Here is a 17,633-nt window from a genome sequence, read left to right on the forward strand (position 1 = left end):
GAACTTTTGAGTTCACAGTTTATTTGTTAATAAAAAGATGTGGCGCTATACAAAAAAGACGTGGACAGGCTGGAAAGCGTCCAGAGAAGGTCCCCAAAAGATGATCAGAGGACGAGAAAGCCTGCCATATAAGGAAAGGCTGAGAGAATTGCATTTGTTCAGCCTTGAGAAGAGCAGGCTTAGGGGAGACCTTATCAACATGTTCCCATATTCAAAGGGTGGCTACAAAGGAGATGGAGACTCCCTTTTCACAAGGGAAGTTTTACATGGAAAAGCTGACAGGTAATGGGTACAAGTTACTCCTCGGGAGATTCTGATTTGTCAAAACAGGAAGATTTTTCGGAATGAGAACAGTCAGGCATTGGAATAATCTCCCCAGGGAAGTGGTGGTTTTCCCAACACTGGTCGCTTCTAGGATTTGGCTGTTGAGGGTGCTGAGCCATCTTGTCTAGACCATGCTTTTGCCAAGAAACGTTGAACCAGGTGGACCTTGAGGTCACTTCCAACCTGGTATTCTATGATTCTATGACAATAAATTTTACTAGCAATGAGTTTGCCTGTTTTATAGTGAGTTGTACTAAACTTTCATAATAGTTTGATCTTGGAATACATCTCTAATTTAGGACTATCATAAATTACATTTAAGATAATTATGTCCCATTTAGTGACTGCCCTGAAAGTTTTTCTGGTTGTATAGAGGGAGTTTGGACGTATGATGACATACAATGATAATCAATAGACAGCTCAAAGATCAGTGTTAAAGGCAAGTTTGGGAATACTTAGCTAGTGGGATGCATTTGTTAAAAGAGAGCATTTTCAAAGACTGGATTCCATCTGACTACCTGGAAAAATTGCCTTCTGACATCAAGGCTTTTATGGCTGATAAGAAGAGCTTTAAACTGAGAATTGAGGGAAAAGGTCAAAAGAAACTAGTTTAATTTCCAAACCTGGTTAAAAACAATCTGAGAGACCAAGATACAGGAATAGATAAAGGAGTATCAGTGGTGAAAAGATGGATAGAGAGGAGAAAGAAAACACAGGTATTGATAGAATAGTGATCAGGTACTTCTCATGATGAGAATATACCTGATCCAAACAAGGTACTGAATTTTTCGGAACAAAGCTGCTAACAGGTAAGCACTCAAATGAATAGTGGGTAATGTAATGGAGAATGAATACCTGAGAATGCAATGGAGAAACATGAATTATTGTTCATGCTGTAAAAACAGACACTTCAGCAGAAAGTGAGTGGAAAAACAGAACCAAAACCAAGTACTAAAATTTCTTGTGTTTAAGGGAAGACAGAAATAAAAGCAAAAATCACAGCTTCATGTGTCAATGATATTCTAGACTCCAAAGAAACAAGATGGGAGAATTGGAACGATATGTAATCTTTTCCAAGGCTTTCCGAACAACTCCTTCAGATTAGTGTTTGGATTCTGCTATTGATAGCTAAGGGTAAATTTTGTTATGGAAAAACACATTAGGCAGAGTTAATGGAGTTATAAATAGTATTTTAAATTGTATTTTATGGGCACTTGTCTTTTCAGATACAGATTAAAGAGCCAATGCTTCAATTTTTAATAAAGGTGGCAGTGAGTGAAAACAAAGTAACCGTGCTAATGTTTAATTTTACACTGTATTTCACAAGTCATAGAAGATGCATACAAAGGATTTTTAAAGGAATATGTCAAAAGTGAGAGCTGGTTTCCTCTTTCATGAATCTGGGAGGTGTGTCCTAAAAGTTTAATATAATTAATGAAAACTTTCTAAGAGACCGATTTTATAGCGATTAATCTGTGTAGTCTGACAGAAATAATTTTGTCACACTTGAAGGACTTCCTACATACAGTAAAGGTTATAAGTAATTACTGAAAATACCTGCCTCTTTTTCTCTGGCCTCAAAATTTTGTTACTGAATGTGAAAGAAATTGTTGCTTGATTGTTTTTAAGTGGGATTAAATTAATCAGTTAGTCAGAAAGCTTGCAACTTTTTCCATATTTCCTGAAGAACCAAGCCACTTGATAATCATAAGGCTAAATTACATTTATATTTTAATTTTCTAATCCTTGAACCAAAATACCTTTTAATTCTCTTCTAACATCATGGTTCATAGTAGGAAAGAGTCAATCAACTTGCGAGTTAAAGACACTACATTCCTATGTCTCCTTTTTAAACACAGTTTATATTCTTCAGTTAGAATAATGAATAAACAGTTTTCCTTCAGTCTGTACTATTGATTAGAACAATGTCTTTTTTACTGCAGCACTTTTGTATATGCTGGAAATGGGAACAGGATTACTATTTTCAAGTTCCAGGTGTTCCTCCCAGATTTTAAGCTTTCTCTCATTAACATGAAACAGACCATTGTTCCTTTTCCTGGAAGTCAAATCATGCCAAGATACATTGAAAGTCCATAGATTTCCATTATAAACCACTATGGTACTACTGAGTGCAAATTTTAAAATTCACCTGAATTAATCAATACACTTCCTGTAATCAGTGACGTATTTACCGGTTGTCCGAGGTCAAAGGAAAATACCAAGTGAAAATACAAAACCAACAAGGAGCACAGAAATTGCTATATAGATAATCTGTTCTCATGTTCATATAGGGATGGAATGATAAAACATTTGATTTCAGGAGATAAAGAGAAAATCAAGATTAAAAAAGATGCACTCTGAAAAAGAAACTTGATGTTGTGTGTAATGCTAACAGGTGAGCTACCGCCTCCATGAATTTGAGGCTGTGCTGCTTCAAAAGGCTCAAGTGATTATTAGTAATGTGTCCTCATTGCATTGACACATCAGCCTTAAAAACTTGCAGTATCATATGGTCATTCATTGTGTCTGCTTGGACAGAGTTCACCACATGCAGCAATTGCTGTTCCACTAGATGGACAGCTCTAGATGCATTTTTTATACAGGAAGGTTGTTGAAATATGCTAGTGGCATTTTGCTTTGCAGGAATCAGTAGGTGTTGTAAAATATATATAGGAGGATTGTTGAAATACAGTACATTTCACTTTGTGGGAATTAAGATGAGTGTAAAACCATATGTCTGCCCTAAGCTCATCATGTACCAGGACTGTGAGGTGTAAGGAACAATTGCTAATCTTCAGAAGCAGTTTGCAGATTGTGTCTGTGGTCTAGTATACCTACTTGGAGAAAAGGACTGACATAATCATTAAATTAGTCCAAGTTCTCATCCCAGCAGCATCTTTCTGACGTGAGGTGAGAAAGTGATGCTCTATCACAAGCAGCAACGGGTAGGTTTCCTCACAGCCTAGGCTGAGAGTTGTGACTCACACCTGCGCTGAAAGATGTGTCTGTATAATGTCATGTTAACGTCACCTTCGAACTGTATCTTTTAATTTTTCAAAGACAAAATAAGTGGACAGAATAAATAAATATCAATTTTACTCAAAAGGGATGTCCATATAGGACACTAGCTCACGTATGGCAATGGGAAGAGGTAAAGTGGCGTGCAAAGTTATGGTTATACATTTGTCACTGTGTTATGGGAGGTTTTGCTTCTGTTTTGGTTAACATGGCAGTAAGTTCTTTTCAAATATAATGACTATATGCTGAGAAGCTGAAAATTGCAGGAACAGAAGACCTGATCCTATCCATGAATTGCTGTCAGTGAAACACCTGACATGAACTGAGGGTAAGGCAGGCACTTGCATCCACTCAAATTATGGAACCAGAATGAGAAAATTGGAAAATACACAAAGTTCAATACATGGAAGTTTCACAGTACTTCACACAGAGATTTTCCTTTTCAAAGCACATTTATGACATTGGATGACAAGGGAAAAAGTCTAATTATACATCTCTTAGCAAACTGCTAGAATGAATGTGAACAGTCAGTCTAGATGAAGATTTTGTTACAGAAAGACAGCATAAGACAGCAAAAGCTCAGCTGAATGGACTGGGTTTAATGTATATGATGTTTCTGAACAATAGGTGCTAAACAAGCAATGTTCTGTATGGTTTTAGAACATCTTCTCTTTTTAATAGAGTACAATGTATCATAGAGATGTTTCTAAACAAAAATCATTCCAAGAAAGAACAAAGAAAAATGTACTTATATTATACATCATTTTGTGTTATAAAAAACACTAGAAAATTTTTTGATCTACTTCAATTAAGATATTGCATATGGGAGTTAAAAAAGGATTTGCAAGTTTCAATGTAAAGGAATGCCTCTCCAGTGGAAACTTTGATATGATCTAACACACCAGGCGCACATCTGAAAGTTGCATGCCATAGAAAAGGAAGGTCATAAGATGACAGTATGTGAGATAAAACGAAGGTCAGCTCGGCAGTGGTTGCTTTACTAAACCGTATAACAAGTCTGCATCTTTTCTCAAAGGAAATAAAATGATCTGCTTTGAGGTGATACTTTTAATAGGATTGGGGATTAGAGTTATTTAAAACTAACGTGACAGACATAAAAATATGATATACAGGCCTGCAAATAATAGATCTGATAACAATGACAAGCTATGATAAGCTCTTGTGTGCATATGTGTTTTCACACATATTTTGATAGGTATATATACATAAGGGCAGACTGCTCTTAGCATCTGTCCTTTTAATACATTTTCCCTCAAGGAGATTTGGTTTTCAAATGTTGCAGCACTTTATTACATACTCATAGAGGCTGTTCTTGATGACATGTTACACATGAAATTTTTTCCATCCCCCCCACAACTCCACTTGTGGTTTTTTTCATTAATAGCAGCTTTAGAACAAAATAATTTCACCATGTAATAATACGCTCTGAAACTAGTAGACAGGTTATATTAAAGTCACAGAGCAGGAGTATGCCTGCTTCCATGCGCTGGAAATACCATACTTGCAATATGTAGAATAAAGTTACATTCTCACGCCAACGTTTTGTTCTTTTAAAGTATGGACTTTAAACTGTACCCTAATAGTAGTGCTTTAGCAACCATATTTTACATTTTGTTACATCATGCAAACTGTTAAAAAAAGAAAATTATCTTAGCAGGAGCCATCTGACATGAAATGAGATATACCAACATGGTACGATATGATACTAATTTAATATTGCCAGATGTTGTATTACACTTTATTCTAAGACTTGCAATACTGAAATATGATTACTGAATCACTAACCACTGTTCGAGTACTGTTGCAGTGGCAAACAGTCTATACCTTAAAAGGACAAAACATTGGCATGAGAGATGTGACTTCATTCCATGTATTGCCCATATATTGTATAATACTGCTGAATATTCAGACAACACCTGAAAGGAAACAGTACTCAGAAGTGTAACAGCAGAAAATGACTCAAGGAAATCATTTCACTCAAGAAAAATACTGCTTTAGTGTCCATTTCTTTCTTGTGGATTCTCTTCTAAGAGTAACAGGGTGATAGTAACAGAAATACCATATTCCTTTGGAAGACCTATTTCCTCTATACAGTCCAGTTCTGAGAAGGGAAAGTTGGGCTTAATTTCCCTTTCTCCCTCACTAACAAGTATCTAGAGTACCATTTTTTTTCAGATCTGCTAACACTCATTCCACTACTCATTGCCTCTGTCCCTTTCACCTAACAAAACCCCCTGTTGTTTCCAACCCAAATGTCCAAACTTCCTTTTTTTCCCCATGCAGATTTTGTAATGCAATTGGTGCTATCAGTAGTGGACCCTGAAAATTTGAAGACAATAAAACACAAGCAGCTTAAAATGCATTTTATTTTATAGAGTTGTAGTATTAAAAAAGAAAAGCGCAGATCAGTTATAAAGATACAGTATTTGGTACTTTAATCCCCAGTGTAGAACTACAATAATGACAGGCTCGCTTTTGGCTTTTTGGTTTTTACTGCGACCAAACTGCTGCAAAGGACCTTCCCTCAGGCCAAATCTGAAGATGTCTTAATCCCCTATCCCCGTGAATCACTTGTAGAAACAACATCAGAGCGAGTACTGTGGTGACTCACAAGGCTTGCAAGCCTACTCTTTAAAATAATTACTTGACATGTGGATAGATACTGGCACACATTTCTGGGCTTGGAAGTTTCTATTTGCTCCTAGGCTGATGAGCATCTGTCTTTGTAGTCATGACATGTGACATGAAGGCCATGATCCTCTCTAGATAGCTTCCCCCACCTTCAAGCATCATGATGATGTACCTCACAAATGCAATGGAGGTCAGGCAAGGGCACCAGTATGAGATATTGGATCTTGGAGCACCCTGGCATTCAGCCTATCCTCAAGTCCAGAAAGTTGCAGTATCTTCCAGATTTAATCTGCATAACACAAGTATATTTGAACATTGCTTTATCTGATCCAGAAGAGTATAAAATGTAACATAAGGGCATGTCTTTTATCATCTATTAGTTATTAAGACGGGAGAAAAATAAGAAAGAATGATCTTTGATACTCAGTCTCCAGCATCAGGCTTCATCTGTGGAGTCAGAGAAGTCCCTCTGTCTGTGCCCACCATAGTACAACAGGGCTGACAATAAGCTGACAATACAACATCTCCCTGTTCTCTTTTCTCTATTGTATTTCTTTAGAGTGATTTACAGACTGTCTCTCGCTATGTGTTTTTACAGCACGTGTCGCAGTGGGGCACCAGACTCAGCTCAGTCAGGTTTGAATTGCTGTTAACATAAATGCTTTTCTGGTCTGTGCTATTTCAAGTAAAAACGTGTGTCCTTTGTGGGAAGGTAGTATTAATGCAAAGCACAAGAAAGCTTTGACATAAGTGCAGGATAAAAGAACCATGAGATATGCATTGACATAGAAATGGTACGTACAAGGAAGTGTCTTATATTTCTCACCGGTGTTAAGTCATATGCAACTTACTTTGTTAGCTCACTCAGAAGGCAAGAAACTAGCTCTCCAAGGGGACATCAAATGCCAGAGTTTAACCTTCACAGTTATGCCACAGTCATCTTAGCTAAAGACATATAATAGCTTTGTCTTTGGATAAATTTGAAGATTGGATAGTTTCAGATGGTAGGTTTTCAAGCTTTTGATTTTTAAAATGCTTTGAAAAGTACCGTAAGCCTGCATCTGAGTTGTTCATATTGTCTCATGTCTACTCTTTTGTTCCTTTATTTCCAACATGCAGAATGCACCAGTCCCATTGTGTCTCAAGTGCTTCCAAATGACATAGTTCTGGGAACAAGTTTTCTCTCTGGCCAGTGTGTACAGACATGATCATGAAAAGACTTACTCAAATTTTGATATGGCTGTTTCATACTATGTCATTCTTCCATTTGCAATGCAAAGAAAGAAATAACTCTAATATATCAGCTTCCAGGTCATTTAAAGTTAGCCATTCTGGTTTATTTACAGTCTATTATGTCTTTTATAAACCAAAAATACATTAATTTTTGGTGCAATACGTGCTTTATATTTTCTTATGTGGTCTTGATCAAAGCAAAATAGAAAAAATAAGGTGCATATTTAAGAGTAAAAGGTAGGAAGATATTTAATTTTTCTGAAACTGAACTGGTAGAGAAGAATTCAGTTTGTGCATAATTCCTATGGATACTGTCAAGGGCAGAGTAACTTATGGGCAGAAACAGTAGGAAAAAAACTGTAGTTAATTTTTGGAAAAAAAAAAACTTCTGAAAAATTATAAATTTAAAGTTATGAATTCAATCCTAGTATCTTATGCACGTAGCTATATACAGATTTGTAAAGACATTGTACAATTCATTTACCCCAAAGAATATCAAGTAGCAAACTCAACATCTTTACTGATAGCAATGCTATGACATGAGCTAGAAACTGCCTTTGCTCCCTCCACTTGTCTTTCTCCCTTCCTGCCTTCCCCAGTTTCTCGATGAATTTAGCACTCCAGAGAGGTGCCAGGCAGACAGCTCAGAAGCATCCAGCCCTCTGATGTGCTCCCAGAGAGACAGGATCAGTAGCAGGCCTAGGCTTGCACTGTCTTGCCAACATGTCTCAGCTTTCACTGAGAGGGATCATAGCTGGAGGGTATGAAAGCAAGTCCATAATAAATAATGAACTCCGTAAGTGTTTTGTTCCTTGGCTTCTTGGCTGAGAGCATTGGCAAGGGTGCCAGTTGTGGTGGTGGCATGTGCTGTGTGGATGGATGTCACTCAGGAAAAAGCTTTATTGTTGAGGTATTCACCTTATATTTTGTGTTGTCAGAACATTTACATTCCTGACAGATTTGTTATAAACTTAATGTAGCTCAAGGCTGCACTAGAAGACCTCAGCTAACACAAACTAACTCTAGTTTTCAGTTCAGATTGTGTCTGGTAATGTGGCAATATCTAGCGAGGTCTAACCTTATTTCTGATATGACCGTATACAGCTTGGATATTTTTTGTATCTCAAAAGATATTCCAAGTATTTAATAAGCAGCAGATTATCTTACTCTTGGTAATATTAGAGCTAGAAAAATTTCAAGAATGCCTTCTGCTATCCTTATTCATGTTGACCATATTGCTTTTACCTGGAATAGGACTATTTGCTTTCAGGCTCCTTACCAAACAAGAGAGTAGAAAATATAGGAGGGACAGAAGTGGCTCATTACAAATGTTAATCTTCAATGCAATCGTTAACTGTCATGGATGCTTATAGTCTGTGAAGAATTCATTCTTTTATTGATGTGTAAACATTTTTGTATGGTTCTGGAAACAAACAAACAAAAATATTCTTTATTATTGAGACTTTCCATAAGTTGTTATTGTACAAAAGGCACAGACTTACATTTGTGAATTTTTTTCCCCAGGTATTTCCAAATATTTATATTCTTTTGGAAGAATACTGTGTTATCAGTAAAATTCCTTAAAAAAATCAATTTTAATTTTTTTTTTTTTAGGCAGGGAACAGAAAAGCTTCAGGCTGAGAGAATGTAAATGAAATTTTATTTCATCAAGTGAAGGAGAGCAGGGCCTTAAAGGAACACCTGAAATGAAAACAAGATTACCTTTCTATCAAGTTTCCTTCTTCCACATTTGCAGTTCAGCCAATATTTTGGAGTTAAACGGTTGTCTCTATATCCTAAAACTGGATAAAAACTAACGATAAAGTCAAATATCTAAGACATCTATGTACTATGGCTTCAATCCACACCTCACTGTAGAAAATGGAAGGAAGTTTTTTTTCCCACAGGAAGGTGTCAGAATTCATAAGTGGAAATAACATAGAAATCCTGGAATCCTATGTGATTTATCGCATGCGTCTGGAGGGCAAGTGCTGATTCGGAACATATAATCTGTTTACCCATCTAATGCATACTTTTTTGGACTCTAAGGCATATTAATAATATTAATAACAATCAATAGTATAGCCTAAAATTTGTGACCACAGATCATTAAAAAAATCCCTCAAGTAGCAGATGATAGAGCACAGCTGTAGAATGCATTAATTCCAATTAATTTGTCAGGAAATTATCCCAGTCATAGTATTATCTGTTTTCTATAAACCCATATATGGAACCACAGATTATAAAATAAAGGACTTATGTACTTTAAGGAGCAGAAGTAGTAAAAATTTTTTGGCATTCCAGACAGAAAGTGACACTTGTTAATTTTCTAATGTAGTTTTATTTTATTATCTTTAATGACTGAATTATCTCAATTGCTAAGAAGATGATCTAATCCAAACCAAATCAAACCAAACTAAAACCTTCCCTGAATTCTACTCAGAATCAGTCTTCTTTGCTTACTTTTCGATAATAAATTACTACATTTGTTCAAAATTCAAGAAATGCTAAAAATAAATGCTATGTCCACAGAAAGTCAAGCTTTTTTCTCCATTGTGAAGCTGCTGTCACATTTACCACAAAATTTATTTTCTCCAGCTTTTAGTTAAAAACCAAAAGAAACAAAGTTTTTTATTTTTTGTCTCACTTTGATTATCTGGCATTTTCGTCATTCAAATTCTTGGATAGATAGTTCCTGTTCTACCCATATTACAGGAATGACTTCAACATGCATTCAAACCTCTTCTCATTACATAAAAGTGCAGGATGTCAGGATTTGTTGCATCAATTAAATTTTATGTATAAGTCTTTGTATCAAAAAAGAAATTCTGAAAGAACTTAACTTTTCAAAATGCATAACCTTCTAAAAAGCAGCAATTAGAAATCTCCCTCAACATTGCTTAGACTGTGTTGATTATATTTCCTAAGACTCTCCTTCCTTATTTTAAACAGTGAGATTTCCAATAGAATCTGAAATCAGGATGATTATCTTAAACTTTCATTAGTATTTTTTTTTTTTTTTACATATCCAAATTTAAGGGACTTCTGGTTGATAAGAAGAAATTCTAAAAAGAAGAACCCAAAGGCATTGTGCCCTTGAAACTGTGCATATATTCCACACATTTTTGCACAAAGTTGCCTTAGTTTTGGAAAAAAATTGGGAACAATAACTGATGATTTTTTTAATGTAACTTGAAAGCTTACCATCTGTGTAGATTGCTTCATCAGTGTATTTTCTGCAGAAAGCACTACTGGTTTAGATAATTCCTGGAGTGATGGCTAAGATACAGTATAAATATAAAACAGATAGATGGCAAATATGTCCAAGACGTGAGCAAGGTACTGTGAAATGGATAGCTAAGCTGCTGATTGTGTTGTCCCAAATGTTTCTGTACAAAATTTCGGTTAAATAAATAGAGACCAACATAGCAAATCCCAAGAGAGCATGCAGACTTTCTGTTTCATCAATTTAGCCCTCAATACACTGCAAAACACTTGAGTAGCATTTTCTGTCTTGCTGAGTCCAGCCCACAGTTTAATGAATCTTGTCACTGGTATGAGGTCATTCAACATTAAGTGATTTTTTTATTTCTTCTGCTGACTATCTGCTATGTATGTAGACTACTTATCTATGTATATCCACATTTGGCTATAACATCAACTGTGTTGGAGAGGAAACATTTTACTTGTGGTTTAAGAGATGAGTGAAAGTTCATAAAAGCCGGAATCCTCAGCTTTGAATGACAGAAGTAGAGAAACAGGTTTCCATCCATGAATATTTAAAAGTAAGTCTATGTAGAATATCTGATCTGTGCTTCTAAGTGTTGCTGCAACTTGGGATTGAATTCACTTCAAAGATAAAAATAGACCCTCTGTCTATGAATGGCAAAATTTCTCTGCACTGAATAGAGATTAGTGTCCTGACACAGAGGAATGAAAGTTTATAAAGAGGTTTTCTGCAGGAGGCACCTGTGAATCTTGGCAAATAATGATTTCAGAGCTGTTTCTTCTTTTTGCTGAATAGCAGACAGTCATCTGAATGAATTCAGATGAATGGTGCCATGCAGTTGTGAAATCAATGACATTGCAAGTCTCACAGTCTATGGGATCACACAGCTCATCCAAGCTTGTTATTTTACAAAAAACCCTCTTTTAATCTATTTTGTCTTTGAAGTTTACAAAAGCATTCACTATATCCTTTCCACCCTTTGTGTGACAGTGATTAGTGAAATGGAACAATATTCTGTATGTGTGAAATTCACATAATTTTAATGTAATTCTTAGTTTAAACGTCTAGCCTTGATAGTAAACACAAGTAGAAATACCTTGCAATATTTGTAGATCATAATCTGTAATCATTGATACAAAATATACAACCTTGCACACAGAAAATCATATTCACACATTTATAGAAATTTAATGAACAACATTAAGTGCACATTTGTAGAACTCTCCCTTCAACAAAACTGTACAACTTTCCTTCAAAATTGTTAAGTAGAAATTTCTTGTTGCACACAAGTCAAAATGCACATAACTCTGCCTCTTAAAAAAAAATAAAGGAACAGTTTCTTAAATCCACTCCAGGAATTTTACAAAACTGTCCTGATTTGTGGATTCTGCTTTTGTACTCTGAGAAACTTTGTTTTAGGAAGGTACATCACAGATTAATCCTTTTGAGTTATAGCACTTTCAACGCTTTGAAAGAAAAGACTCTTTCACAACATTTCCTTTATTCTCATCTGAAGTATTGCCTTGATGATTAAGTAGAGAACTGGAGTTTCCAGCTATCAGATAGAAATTAGTAACCAGTTACACTAGTTTCCTCTCTTCCTGACCTTATTACGTATTCCTTTTTAGATCTGAACTCAATTGCTTTATCACAATTCAAATCCAAAATCACATCAATGCTTTCAGCTCCAGGAAAGAAGTGAGGAGTTCCAAGTACTTACTTTTTTGCACTCTTATGTCTGCAAGCTCCCCCAGACCTTAATAAGATTTTCATTTCTTTATTGACAACATCAGTCTAGCACGGATTCATTCTTTTGAACGACAAATAATCTAATCCCTTCTCCCCACAATGATGTAGGTTAACCAATAACTGTTATTTGCGCCCAGTATCCTCATGGAAAAATACAGATGCTAAATCAGTTCAGAAAATCTGTAAAGAAACAGAATCACTGATTTTTTTTTTTTTTTTTTTTTTTGTGGGTAACACTTTATATTCAAGTATGGAAGCTGGTAAATTTCTGAGGTTTCATTTGCTTTCATAAATTTCTAGGGTGTTCTGTGTATGTTGCTGACATCAGAAGGTGCTGAATTAACATTTCCACTAGAGGAAAGGAAAAGCTTGAGTGCTTAATTTCTTGAGAAGATAGCTTTTAAAATGCAGTTAAGGTGTGCAACTGCCAGTATTAAGGCACCTGAATGGCAGTACATACTTTTAAGCTCTAAAGTAAAACTGAGTATGATTAATGGGATGGCTTTACACATAACAGCACAGCTGGAGATTGTGTTATTTTATATTCATGTTCCAAACTCCCATAAAAGTAGATTATTGTAGCATAGCACTTGTAAATAGTTACATGATGATTGGAGTCTTAACAGCTCCCACGTTCTTACAAAAGGAAATATACTACATAGGAATTCAGTCTTCCTTTGTGGAATTCACCCTTCCAGGAACATGAGGAATATAAAACACTGGAAGGCTGTTGAGGGGACATTGGGGTCATTATACGAATACTGGAAGAAATGCAAATATTTTGTTGAGCATGAGAGTACATGAACAGAATATTTACTTAACTTCTGTGGCCCGGGTGGACTGAGGAGAGGTTAAGGGCATGCCTGGGGCTGGGGGCAGCTGATGGCTGAGCACTGATGCTCTGAGTACCAGCCCATAGTTGTTACTGCATTTCACATTGAAGGGATTAGTCACAAAGCCACGACTATAGTGTGAAGAAAGTACCTACACAATTTTAAGGATTAAGCAGGTATTCCTTCAATGTCATGTCTGAGCCTGAAGAGATGCCCCAGAGTGTCTATGATACCGGTAGAACCATGCATGGTGGGATCTGCACACAAGCACCTGAATAACCTGAACAGCAATAGAGAGGTGATTGTGTATTAACAAATCTGAATAAAAAGGGTGTTTGATTCACAGTTGTTACTGTCAACTAATTACAAGACAAAAATTTGCAAGCTTCTAAATTCTGTTGAAAGTCAGATGGAATTAGAATTGCTGCTGTATGTCATGTGAAATCTCGCTCACAAAGGAAGTTCATTTAATAGGCTGCTGGCATCAGCTGGAAGATACCCAATGATCTCACAACAAAAGAATAAGAGTTCTTCTTTATAATGACTATCCAAATTAAGATTTTTTTTATAATAAATGAAATTTCCTTGATTAATAGTCTTTTTTTTAAAGGTTTTATTATTTATGATCAGTGGAGTCACAGGAAGAAAAATTTCTTATTGCTTAGGTTCTCTTCCATTCCTTTTTTCTGTTATATATAAGACACTGTAAGTTTACCATTAATGAAATATTAACACTTTAATGTCATTAATCTTAACTGTATCCATAGTGAAAAGGATTCATGTTGATTTCTGCAGCAGCAATCATATCAATCTACATAACAACTTGCTCTCAGTCTGTCAGGTATCAAACAGATACAGGTACAACGAAAATTAACAACAAAGAAATGAAAATTTTCTGAAGTTTCTTTACACAAATAAAATTTCCTGAATAGGATTTTAATTTTTTTTTTTTTTTTTTTTTTTTTTTGCTTTTTAATAGAAGAATAATACCGATTAAATCCACATTTCTGAACTCTGTGTTCTTCGGTGTGTATGTTAAGGACCAAATAAGCTATTGACAGAGTTTCATATAATACTTTCCTGTAATAATTTTTAATTTGTCATGGATGTGTTAAGCTTTCAGTAAACAAATAAGAGAAAACATTAAATGTATTTTATACCCCATAATTTTCTATAAAATATTAACTTTATTGAGTTCTTTATTTGTAAGCACATGGTATTGTATATAGTTTCACAGAATAGTTTCAGTTGGAAGGAACCTTTAAAAGTCATCTAGTCCAAGCACCCCTGCAGTGAGCCCTGTCCAACCTGACCTTGATTGTTTCCAGGGATGGGGCTTCTACCACCTCTCTGAGCCACCTGTCCCAGTGTTTCACCACTGTATCTTTGTGAGGCAATGACTGTGTACTTAAACTAAAGCTAAACACTGAAGGCTGCTAGTATTTTTGATATATTACTGCAGTGTCATTTTTGTGTTCAAGTTCTTACAAGGACAGAGCCTGCTAGGAGAAACTTAAGTTTAATAAATACTTCAGTAGGTCAGAAGGAATTAACAATAATAAGTGACATATCACTTCACCTGACAACAAGTAGGAATAATGCAAATATACTAACTTTAGTAAAACTATCTTCATGATAAATAATATAAACACATATTAAAAAACTGCATCTTATGGTTAAAAAATACTCTTGTTCTTTATGCTTTAAAAAAATATACCTAAATAGTAGTTTTCACTCCAGTTGCTCAAGCCTTGGCACAATGTTTTAGAGAACCATCTTTACTGTGGTGGTTTGGTGTCTGGCGGGGTTTTGGCGTGGTTTTTGTAGTGTCGGAGGGAGCTACGGAGGTGGCTCCTGTAAGAGGCTTCAAGAAGATCCCCTGGCTCCAATTTCGAACCCGACTCTGGGCAAGGCCAGACCAATGGCGCCTCTGCGAATAACCTACTGAAGAGTGAAAGAAGCCGCTGATCGTGTCTCTCTGTTCTGTTTGTGTTGGTGAGTGAAGGGGGATGGGAGAGAGACAGCCCTGTGGACACCCCGGTCAGTGAGGCAGGAGAGGGGGAGCTGTGCCGGAGCAGAGGTTCCCCTGCGGCCCGCGGTGGGGTGGTGGCTGAGCCCCTGCAGCCCCTGGAGCCCAGCAGTGGCCCAGAGGTTGCCCTGCAGCCCGCGGAGAGCCCCGGGCCTTGTGGCTCCGAGGCAGGAGTAGGAAAACATGCAACACGAAAACAAAACAAACAACAGTGGTTCCTTTACAGTCCCAAGTGAGAAAATTTAAATGGCAATGAGGTTATAGGAAGTCCCAGCACAGAAATAAAATTATGAGGATATATCCTTAATGAGTATCTCATCTCCAATTAGATTTGTGCATACATATTTGAGAACTTCTCTATGTTTATGTATGACCATGCCTTTTTTTTCCTAAACTTCCCTCAGTTGTAAATTATTTGTGAAGCAGAATACCTATTCACTACTTCTTCCTTTTCCTTTGAGATCTCTGTTAATTATCAGTGCTACCCTCATGGACAGATTTTCATATGATCTTTTTCAGCATCCAAAGAACATCAAGGAGGTTTAAGTTTGACAAGCATTTATGTGTAGATTTAGTAATAAAAGAAAACAGAAGTGGCAAACATTCCTCCACATGGGTACATAGTAACTATAACTATGCTGCAGCAAAATTACTTTTGTCTCAAGAGATTCTTTAATATTTAAAGGAGTGATCCGTCAAAACCAGACACATGAGCACTTAATAGGGAATGTGGCTGTCCACTTTTAAGTGGAATAAAAACCGAAGCTTTAGCGATGATAACATCTCAAAGGAAATAGACTGTAAGTTTGAAGAGACAGATGAAATTGGGAAATCAGGGGATCCCCTCACAATGTAGACAGCAGGAGCAGAATCTTGGTTTGTTTTGGTTTTTATTTTTCTTCAACCAAACCATCAGGGTAGGGTTTGCTATGTCAAAAATGGAACAATCGCTTTGCCTATCTATAGTAAGTTCACTGAAGTAACAAACAGGGAAAAATATACTATATATACATAGTAATCTTGTGGAAAATTGCAAATTTAGTAATAGATTGCAGGAAATGGGATTTGCTGTCTTACCAGGACAATAAAGCAGAAAACAGTTAGGGTAAACTTGTTACAAAGGAAAAAAGTTGCAAAAGAACTCTAGTTCACATTTATAGATTCTATTAAGGACAATCTGATTTTAATTGGAGAGGGCTTCCTGAGCCTGTAATGTAGCATGCATGCTCACCTAAAAAAGTATTTGCAAGTTATTGTCATGCTGAACACAAATGCTGCTCATGCACTAAATTAGATTCACTGCTCATAGCCTATATGACTTCAGTAGTAAAACAGGAGAATCATGAGTAGTGTCTGAAACTTCTTCACAAATCTCTTACATTGTAGTGGATCCTGAGTAGAGAAGCTGCATATTTCTACAGCTGAGCTCAATCACTGTTTTATCAAAGGTTCTGAAAACTTATTATACTGATAACTAATATATTCAACATGGCTCAACACAGACACCAGCGGTCTGAAATTCTCTCTCACTAAAACAGAGTGAGACACGGGAAATTCTTGAGCCATTTTCAGTGCAAATGAGGGAAGAACTGGTTGTAAGAAAAGACAAATAAAAGATCCCCTGTGGATGCATACAATACAGGTAAACCCTAGGTTTAGGGACCACCCCAAATGTTTACACTTCTAAACTTTGGATGATTTATTTTCATGTTTGTTTCTTTTTTTGTTGTTGTTTCTGGTTTTGTTTTAAGGTTGGTATTTGATAAGGAAAGGAAAGGGGATGAAAGAAATAATGCAGTGAAAACTCACCGTGATGTGACCTCATGTGACTCTTAGAAGTAGCTTTGGGTCTTGTTGTCCTTAGTAGAGTATACTTTGGAGGCAGAAAGTCTTATCCATCAATCATTTCTAAGAAAGATCTCTTCTCAAGGAGAAAAAGAATTGCAGCTATGGCCAATGTCTGAAATAGTCATTAGTAAAAGAAGAAAAAAATAAACTTTTGTCCACCCTCTTCTATCTGATGTGAGGACAACATGCTGCTTCCACCCTCCCCCCACATAAGAAAGCTATCCCATAATTGCTCTGAGTCTACAATAAGAATAAGGTATTTCTCAGCACAATGTAAGTGATATATTTTCCTCAACATTTGCCAAGTTACCCTAGAAAAATGTTTGTAGACTATCTTTTGTTTATTAGTAATAAATGTCTCAGTGAAATTTAGAGGAAAACCTGGTCACTGGTATGTGTAAGGTGTTCATAATTAGTTTGTATAAGAAGTTGTAAATTTGTACTCCAAAGGAATCATACATAAATGAGAAACAAACAGAAATTAAAAAGTAGTCAAGAAGATAAAAAAATTACTTCCAGCATTACAAAGATGGTAATTTTCTGCAGAACAGTATGACAGCTGAGAAAATATTTTTTCTTTTTGCTGCAACACTCCTAAAGCTAGGCTTCTGCATAGGGGGTTTGCCTTTCTCTTCATCTGTTCTTCACCTTGATTCCATTTTGTCTGAAGTCCAGAGGATCTATTCCTAAACTTAAGTTCCCTGACTCTGAGTCATCA

At 36.1% G+C, this 17,633-nt stretch overlaps 1 protein-coding gene across 2 annotated transcripts in view; it reads left to right on the forward strand.

The window, feature by feature from the left end:
• BRINP3 (BMP/retinoic acid inducible neural specific 3) overlaps positions 1-17,633 on the forward strand; it is a 210,256-nt gene that overhangs the window by 173,959 nt on the left and 18,664 nt on the right. The window lies entirely within an intron of this gene.

The sequence above is a fragment of the Leptosomus discolor genome, chromosome 3, assembly GCF_034619465.1.
Source record: "Leptosomus discolor isolate bLepDis1 chromosome 3, bLepDis1.hap2, whole genome shotgun sequence".
Classification (NCBI taxonomy): domain Eukaryota; kingdom Metazoa; phylum Chordata; class Aves; order Leptosomiformes; family Leptosomidae; genus Leptosomus; species Leptosomus discolor.